The following is a 9,506-nucleotide window of genomic DNA, read 5'->3' on the forward strand; positions in this document are numbered from 1 at the left end:
TTTACAAGTTGAGCTTTTTCTAGGGTTGTATTTGCAAAACTACAAGTTATCTCATCTACTGCAAGCACATTCACCTGGACTATTAGTTTTGTTAAAATTTTCTTTTACGAACTCAAGTAATTTTTCTTCTTAAACATTATCTGCAAAATAAACAAATTGTAACAATGATTTATCTATTTCTTGACACTACTCCTGGTATGAAAATTTTTGTGTGGAATGAGTCTAATACTGAGACCTCTTTAGATAGTTCAGTTGCATGTACATAATTCCAAGAAACTATTTTATCAATTTGTCTATCCTCTTTTGCTGTCAAGTATTCCTGTTGTTTGTCTGGTAACAGATTAATTTATTCTGACTACAGTGTCATATATTGGTAACCATAAGGTTAAATGTATCAGTAGGCCTTGCTATAGAATTTGCTTGTCTGTTGAAAGTTGGAGTAACAAATGAAAAAGCTTTTTCAATGGAATTTGTTGCCGATAATTATTACTTTTTCCAGTTTAAACCTCGATCTGGATGTTCAGAATTGTCAGGAGTGTGGTGTATAATAACCTTGAAGTTGGAAGATTCAGGAAGAGGTGGTTTATAATCTGAACTGCCTGAAGACATGTTCTTATTCAGATAATGCTAATTCTTACTGAGGTCTATGAAACAAAACACAAATTTATTTCCTTGAATATCTTTTTATTGTTTTTGTAACTTCTGATTTTCCAGTTGTACCTGGTTAAATCATATGGATTAAACCAAATACTTAATTTTAACAGGATCCTAGGGTCCAATTTAGATTTCCTGGTGTATCTGTTTTTCCTCTCAATTTGTCTAACCAAATGGCATTTGACTTGTTCTAATTTTTGCTGCAGTCTTAACAGAATTAGGACAATATTCTCATATTTGTCCCCCACTGGGATAGCAGTAAGTCTTCATATTTACAACATTAAAATCAGACGTTCAATTCCCTTTGATGGGCATGGTGTATAGCCTGGTGTGGCTTTGCTATAATAAAAACTTCTCATACTTTCTATGATACTTTCCTTACTAGTGAGAGTTAAGATTATATCGTCTGCATGGGCATTCATTTTTGCTTGATACTATAGTTTCCTGGCATTCCAAAATCATTAACACCAGAACTAGCATTTACACTCGCTTATTAAAAATCTAAGATTAAAACCCAAAATGCTCTTCAGTGGTACAGTAGTATCTGTGTGGACTCGCACCATTAGAAGCCCGTTTTTGATACCCGTGGTGGGCAGAGCACAGATTGCCTATTATGTTGCTTTGTGCTTAATTCTAAACAAACATGTTAAGTGGGAGATAAAGGATAGCCTTGTTTCGCCTCTAACCTTGCATAAAATTGTTCTTAAAAATCAATTTACGTTTACAGTAGAGAAATTTCCTAGAATAACCTTCTTAGTCTGATATGCATAATTTCGCATGTTTTTTTCATTTATTTTTAGTTGTTAGTTACCTTTCCAGTTTTATGCCATTTACTATTGGTAAAGATACACTAGCTCGTACTCAAACGACTCTTGATAGGTATTACTTGCAGACTTGCGTGATTCACTAAAGAAAATGGCGTGTTCACGCAATATTTTGTTTATAAGCTTTAAGAATTCAGGTGACAATAGGTTAAACTTATTAAATATGCATTTTAAAATAAAATTAATACATAATTAAATTATAAAAATGTAATATAATTATCTCGCATATCAATGTATTTTCATAACTGGCTCTTCTGCTTATTGTCGTATCAAGATCATGTTCAAGAACATTAGTAAACAAAGTTTAAATGCTGAATTTAGTCTTTTTTTTTTATTTTCCCACTGCTCTTTCTCCTATAGTTTAGGTTTTCATTCCGTTTGACTTCCTTTTCAATGTTGGTTCGAATCTTATACGCTATCAAAAAAAAATTGAAGTTTGTTGGAGTACCGTCTTTCACAGAAGGACGAAAACAACTGTATCATAATTATGGAAAGGAAATGCAAGACTGGAGGGATCTTAACTTAGCCACACCCTATTTTATGGTGAATCTTCTTGGGATCGCTTGACCTGGAGATAGTTAAAAAACGAAGTACTGATTACAATAAATAATGTATTTCATGTGTATTTTTATAAGTTTGGTTAGGTCTTAGTAATTAAAATTTGACTATTTGTCTTATTGTTTTCACTGGTACACACAAAGTTCGGTGGATGTGTATTATCGATACACGAAATAATTTTACAAATATCAAACAAATCCCCTCTGAACGTCTTCTCGAGTAAAGTTTAGAGATTTTAGTCTCTTCTCATAGAACAATCCCGCCATTCCAGTTAGTTTTTTTTTTTTAACCTTCTTTAGCAACTCAATGGCCTTCTTGAGGAAAGGAGCCTAAAACTGTACACGGTAGTCTAAATGAGGCTTGCAAGTGATGCATATAATTCATAAATATTCCTCGTCTCGTATTTAGCATTTCTATGGATGTTGCCCAAAATCCTATCAGGCCTGTTGCTATCTACAATACATTATTTAGATTACTTAACTTTTGAATCACAATATCAGAGATGCCAACTACTTCAAATGACTGAGCGTAATGTTTGTAGACAGAGCCCGTTATCATTTGCGGCTACTAGGCCTGACCAATGTATCTAAGCTATTTATTATTATATTATTACTATAACTATTATTATGTATTACTGCTATAGATTGCTCATTTATGACTGTGTTTTGGCTAAACTGTAAACACTGTTAGTAAGTATGCTTGAAATTATTTTGTCATCTTCACAACCCAACATTTGTACAATGGCTGTAGTTTTGGTTCTAGCACAGCCATATTTTTCGCTATATCAGAGTCTGGGAACATTTTTCTGAATAGATGTCCTGCATGATCGGCTACAGCTAGGGGTAAATTATGAGCAATGACAAATTGCGTGAGCATCACTTCTGCATTTATGGTTTCATATTCTGAATTCTTGCTCATAAATGTCGTTATCTGCATCGTTTTTGTCTTCGCCTCAGCCTTTTGTTGGTCAGATGCCAATTTTGTATGCCTAGAACAATCGTTTATCCCGCCATACGCCCCAGAAAAATCTATGTGACAAACTGTACAAAACTCATGACTGTCACTGACTTTTGATGCAGTGACCGAATATTTTGCACTATACTCTTTCCTAAATTTTTGATTCACAGTTTTAGTCCTTTTAAATTTGCCAGAAACAAGACAAGCTAGTGAACGAGGCCTCTCTTTTTCCACTTGTGAACGATTGCATTCGTGTTTCTATGCCGCTTAGAAAACGAGATACCCATCTATGCCAGCGCTGATTGGCTGACAAGCACTGATGACATAACTATGGATTTCCCCACGTACCCAGTATGGAGAAGCACCGCACTCAAACTATTGGTAGACGTCGGAGATACAAATATTTTTTTTATTATTTCAAGCACAAACATGATTATCGCAAGTTGCCATTGTCTTTTATTTATTATCAAAATTTAAGATAACTTTTAACGTCAAATGCGTTTCTCCCACTGAAACCAGACATTCCTTCACTGCTTATAGTGTGGTGTAGTGACAACACTAGTGAGTTCTTGACTGTGTTTTCAAAGTATTACTAGTCTCTTGGTTTCGTTTCTGTATCACCTGAAATAATTCATGTCGTTTTAGAGATACTTCGATGAAAATGTAAATGGATTGGATTGTTTCTAGGCTGTTGTGCAGGGTTTCTACTTGATTCATTGATGCGTGCGAGGCCAAATTGAGATAATAGCTTGTACTGTGAACATAAAAGGCATTTAGCACTTCTTGCATTAGTGCTACAATACTCTTTAGCGCTCCACTCATGTTTGACGCACCACCAAAACCCATTGCAACTAATTTTGATAAATTTATTTCGAGCTCTTTAGGGACGAATTTTAATAAATCAAATAAAACCTCTTTCTTGGTTGAAATAATGCCATGAAACCAAAATAAACGTTATTCAAATAATTTTATGAACACAAAATGGAAAGAGAGTAACACATGTTACTGCCAGACGACGTTACTATTCTCATCAGCTATAATAATAAACTGCCCAGTGCTTTTGATGTGCTATATTATGTGTTAGAATGCTAGTTCAGCTATAAAGCTGGTTAGTTCACTGTGGATTTCAAGAATTGTTCACTGCATATGAACAAAACATATTTCCTGCACTTTTTCTTTCATCCAAGGAAGATTTTGTGATCAGATGATGACAAAAAATTGACCCTGTTTTGGTTACTCATTTCTTCAAGATTACCATGATTCTTATTGTTGTTACCATTGAAATGTTTTGCTGAATATAGTGAAAAACTACTTTAGTAATAGCACTTAAATAATCACATTTTCCTTCCACTTGCTTATAACATTGAGCTTCTTGCATTTGTAGAACTGTTGTTTTATGATCAGGTATGTTCTTTTGACACATTCAACTGATCGTGACTTTTGAATGATCTTGTGTTGCACAAGGGCGGCTGAGGATATTAGGATGCTACTGGTTTTTCAAGGTGAATTTCTTTATCACTGCAGAAGTTTTCTCAAGGAAAACATTATACTAGTGAAGTAGGAAATTAAAGGATGCTTCTTATACCATACAGAGTTGAAGCAGCGGTTTTGTGTACCAAATTTTGGAACAGGAAATAATAGAAGAATAGGCTGCTAAGGAGAATCGAATTTAGTTGTTGCAGGAGTATTCTAAATACTAAACATATTCACTTAACTTTATGTCTTCATCTTGAGCCTCGGATTCAACTAGTTGTAATTTAGTTTTGGATGGAAGCTGTTTCTCAGTGTCTTTGAGTGCAGGAACTGTTTCCCCACTGGTTGAAGCTTGAGTTTGAGTGTCAATTGTATTTTTTTTTCTTGATAATTTGAAATTTCTTCCTTTTCTCGCTCTTTTTTTTTTGGGGGGGGGGCAAAAGCTGAATGTCTTTTTGACCACCAGAGGCAACATCTTTGATTGCCACTTTGTGATTTGCCTTTAAAATATCGGGGTGTTAGCTTCAATCGTGGTGAAAGTGAAATAGGATCCTGTGATTTCAGCCCTAAAAAGGTATTTCTCTACATGAACATTAAAGTAGAACTTGCTACTTTATAACAACGTTGGTGTCTGTAGCCAGTCAAGGAACGATGCGTCTAACCTCAATCTACCGACATCACCGTCACACATGCTCCATCTGCTGCTTTTCCCATCAATTTCTAGTCTCTACCACGTTCAACTTTTCTCTTCTTTCGTTCTTGTCTCGTGGCTTTTCACTGATACTGCGCAACATTTAGGTAGTAAAGCTGTTTCTATTGTTCATCCTAAGTGACAATAGACAAATTGACGCTAAAATCTACCTCAATTGAGTTTGTATGTGTCACACCTGTCATGTAGCTTTCATATCTTCCATCCCCAGTATAACCTAACCTAAAATTTATGTAGCGAGGCTGAAGAGAAACAGCAGTTTCTGAATGCTACAGATACTTCTCAAGCTTCTTTGGGGAATCTTAAATATAAAATCTAATTTATTTCCAAATTAATTTCAATCATGGTCTGCTTTATTATGTTTTTGGAAAGCCTTAAAGACCAGAGACGTAATAATTTTACGAAAATTCCGTTTTCTATTTGACACGTGGTAGCAAATGAAATTAGAATTCTTGATTAAAAAATAAGAAAAATCAGTACGAAACTTTTAAAATAAAATGAACAGTAAAGTATGAAATATAAAAATAAGGAATACAGTTATAATATTAATATTTTGATTTATACGGAATTGTATAATTATATTTGTTCGAATTTTAACGATCCGGCTAGCCATACAGGGTTCTAAGGACATGCCTACATGTCCCTTAAGAGAACGGTGGATATAGCTTCATTTCATTCCATTTCAAAATGAAAGACCAAATATGCTTCCCATTACAGTAGCAATATTCAAGAGCAAAATCTAAGCTATCTGTTTATCATAAGGATGCTAATCGACTACGCGTTTACAAATGGCCGTGGCTAGTAATAAACTAATAAAGTATATGTAATAGTTTCTTTGGGTGGGAAAATTTTCGAAGTAAAAATGAGACAGTAATGTAAACCACATGTATATGTAACTTGTCAACCTGAAGGAATCCTGTACAGTGCAAACACACAACTACTTCTTTTCTACTGGCTCTTAAAATTGAAAAATGATAATTGTGGGTTGATCATATGACAGCTAAAACTGAAGTTTTACTTATTTTTGATGTTTTTTTAAACAAAGGAATAAAAAACATACATAATATAAAACTTTAACTTGTAATGTACTTAATAATAATAACTTCATTAAAATACATTGAGAGGAAAGTGATTTAATTAACTTTTCAATGTAACACAGTACTAATTCAGAAAATAATTTAAAAATGGCATGTTAATTTCTGTGTCCAAGAGTTGCATTTGGGAAAAGATTAAGAGACTGTTTTGATGCTTCTTCTGGTTGATGAACTTGAAATGCTTCATAATGTCTGTGAAAAGTTGTCTTTTCCATAATTAGCGAATCTACTTTTGTGTTGGTTAATTTCATTATGACACAAAAACTTACAACTTTTTACGTCTCTTGTTGTTTTAATTGTAGTTTTAATTCTGTCTTTTTTCCTGTATCATTTCAGATAACTTAAGTGCTTAATTTGTAGATGCAAAAGGAAATGGAATTAAAAATGATTATAAGGTTTACGCATATATTTATTAAACACATATTTGATAATCCGTGACGACAAAAAAAAACAACTTGTAGAGAAAAATATATATATGTAAAAACGGTTGGTATGGATAGAGAAAGCTCTATGTAGAGGAGAAAACAACGTTTCGACCTTCTTCTGTCATCGTCAGAAGAAAGAAAGAATGTTGTTTGCATCTTACTTTTCTAGTTTTTGTTGTGGAAGATACTAAGAAACACAGCCATAAAACTATGCTCACTATATAAAATTAACGACGAATTAGACAAAATAAAACAATACTTCATCAACATCAATAAGTTTCCTCCACAAACCGTAGAAAACATTATACGCACACACCAAACAACCAGCCGTTTTTACATATATATTTGATAATGTTGACATTCTATTGAATGTTGTTATTTTTAATTTTACATTCAAAATAACATATATCTGGAAAAGGTTTCGTATGTTAATATCTATATAAATATAATTACACCAATTTCTACACGGTTTCCTTTTTTTTCATATTAATCGTAACATAATTGGCTCTAACTATTCAATGATGCCGTTGAACCATCCATGAATCAACATATTTTGTTGAATTTGCATTTTTGTGAATAGTGGGGCAACCATTCTAAAGCATTGAAGTCGATACCGTAGCTATACAAAGATATAATCAGTTTAAAGTGATTACGTGCATTTGTGAAAGTCCTTTCTCACATTTGTTAGATGAAACTTGTATGAGGTTAATTGTTCTTTGTAATGGGATTAAAGCTGAAGGAATTCTACCACTGCTGATAAATTCCTGAAATGCTCAAACTGTACCTTTCGGGAACTTAAAATTAGGAATCCATAGTCTGATTTCTTGTCTTGCATGTTTAAGGTTGGACTTGTTTCAGCTGGCCAGTTTTCATAATATATGACCGTGTTGTTTAGCAGGTCTTTGCTGCTGTTTTTCATAAGTCTTCTCTGAATAACTATCATATCGGAATTTACAATTGTAGAAGACGAAACATAAAATTGGTCATTTTTGACACTCATTTTCGTCCAGAAATGAACAACTGCCTCAGTTTGGTGCAAGTGCATTCATTCTACAGTTGCTTGGTATTACTGTTAATTTTACGTAGAATGGGATTATGTTCAATCTCCTACTACGACTGTATAAAAATAGCTGACCTATGAGATGTGTCAGTGCATAAACACTAACATTATGTATTATAGTCCCAAACATTTTCAAGTCAACAGCAAATATTCTTCTCCAATGATGTAAAGTTTTCAATGTTTCTCTGAATTTATGGTTTAAACTAATACCTACTGAGAAGATAGATTCTAAATCGATGTAACATGGAAATTATGGTGAAATATTTTAATATGCTTGACTGCATGAAAAGTGGTCTCCAGTACTAGCGAGAATTGGACATTGTGATAATAAAGGAAATTTACAACTAGTTCTTGTTTTCTTTCCCTCAAGAAATTCTGAATGTTTAAGGAGGATATTGATGTCTTGAATAGTAAAAATATCTCAGTGAAACATTGAAAATGAGAAAACTTTAGGTTTTCTTGTTTGCAACAGGTATTCTCAAACTTACATTTTTGTGTACCACTTTTAAAAATTTGATCAGTTTATTTTATCACTTCATGTTTTCTTATCTACCTCAATAATAACCAGTTCTTTATTTATAGATTGAACCTCATACATATATGATTTTAGTTTAATAATTATCTATTTATTCATTATAAATAAGGTTTTGTATTTAAAAAGGAAATAAGAGATTAAATAAAATTATTCAATGTAATATACATGTATAAAATTAGTTCAAGTGCTCGGTGCGAATGTTACACTCGTTTAACTAAACAAGTTTTTAATACTTAGATCCATTTTGTTAAGCTTAGTCTTAAATCAGGTTAAATGTTCATTTTTTTCGTGTATTTGTTTTTAAGATACAGAATAACAGAAAATCTCCATTCACAAAGTTAAGTTGTAGTGAATGGTAACAATTTTAACGACTTTCTGGACTACGCTGTTACATTATGGAAGTGAAATAACCCACATTTTTTAAAAAATTTTAACGTCATTAAAGTTTGTTTGTTTTGAATTTCGCGCAAAGCTACTCGAGGGCTATCTGCGCTAGTCGTCCCTAATTTTGCAGTGTAAGACAAGAGGGAAAGCAGCTAGTCATCATCACTCACCACCAACTCTTGGGCTCCTCTTTTACCAAGAATTGTGGGATTGACCGTAACATTATAACACTCCCACGGTTGAAAGGACGAGCATGTTTGGTGTGACGGGGATGCGAACCCGCGACTCTCAGATTACGAGTTGCACGCCTTAACCCAACCGGCCGTCATTAAAGTAGGTTGAAATCATATAAATGCCCGCAACTCACTCTTATTTTTTGTTATATTTTATTCAAAGCTACTTAAGGACTGCCTGCACTAACCTTTTCTAAGTTTGAAGCGATAGACTACAGCGAAAACAATTAGACAACATCACCCTCTGCCAACACTTGAGATACTTCAAAAACCATTTTCGAGTAAAGTAAAATATACAGCCTGGCTAACTAATGAATGCATATTTGCTATAAATTATTACCAATACTATGAGTATAGCTACTAACTAGTTTGACCACCAATTTTGATTTATTTTCCTTAAGTCGCACATTCAATCTTTTTATTTTTTAACATCTAATGTGTTTTTTATTAGTTTTAGAATTTCGCACAAAGCTACACGAGGGCTATCTGCGCTAGCCGTCCCTAATTTAGCAGTGTAAGACTAGAAGGAAGGCAGCTACTCATCTTTACCCACCGCCAACTTTTGGGCTACTCTTTTACCGGCGAATAGTAGGATTGACC

This window comes from Tachypleus tridentatus, chromosome 13 (genome assembly GCF_004210375.1).
Source record: "Tachypleus tridentatus isolate NWPU-2018 chromosome 13, ASM421037v1, whole genome shotgun sequence".
Lineage (NCBI taxonomy): Eukaryota > Metazoa > Arthropoda > Merostomata > Xiphosura > Limulidae > Tachypleus > Tachypleus tridentatus.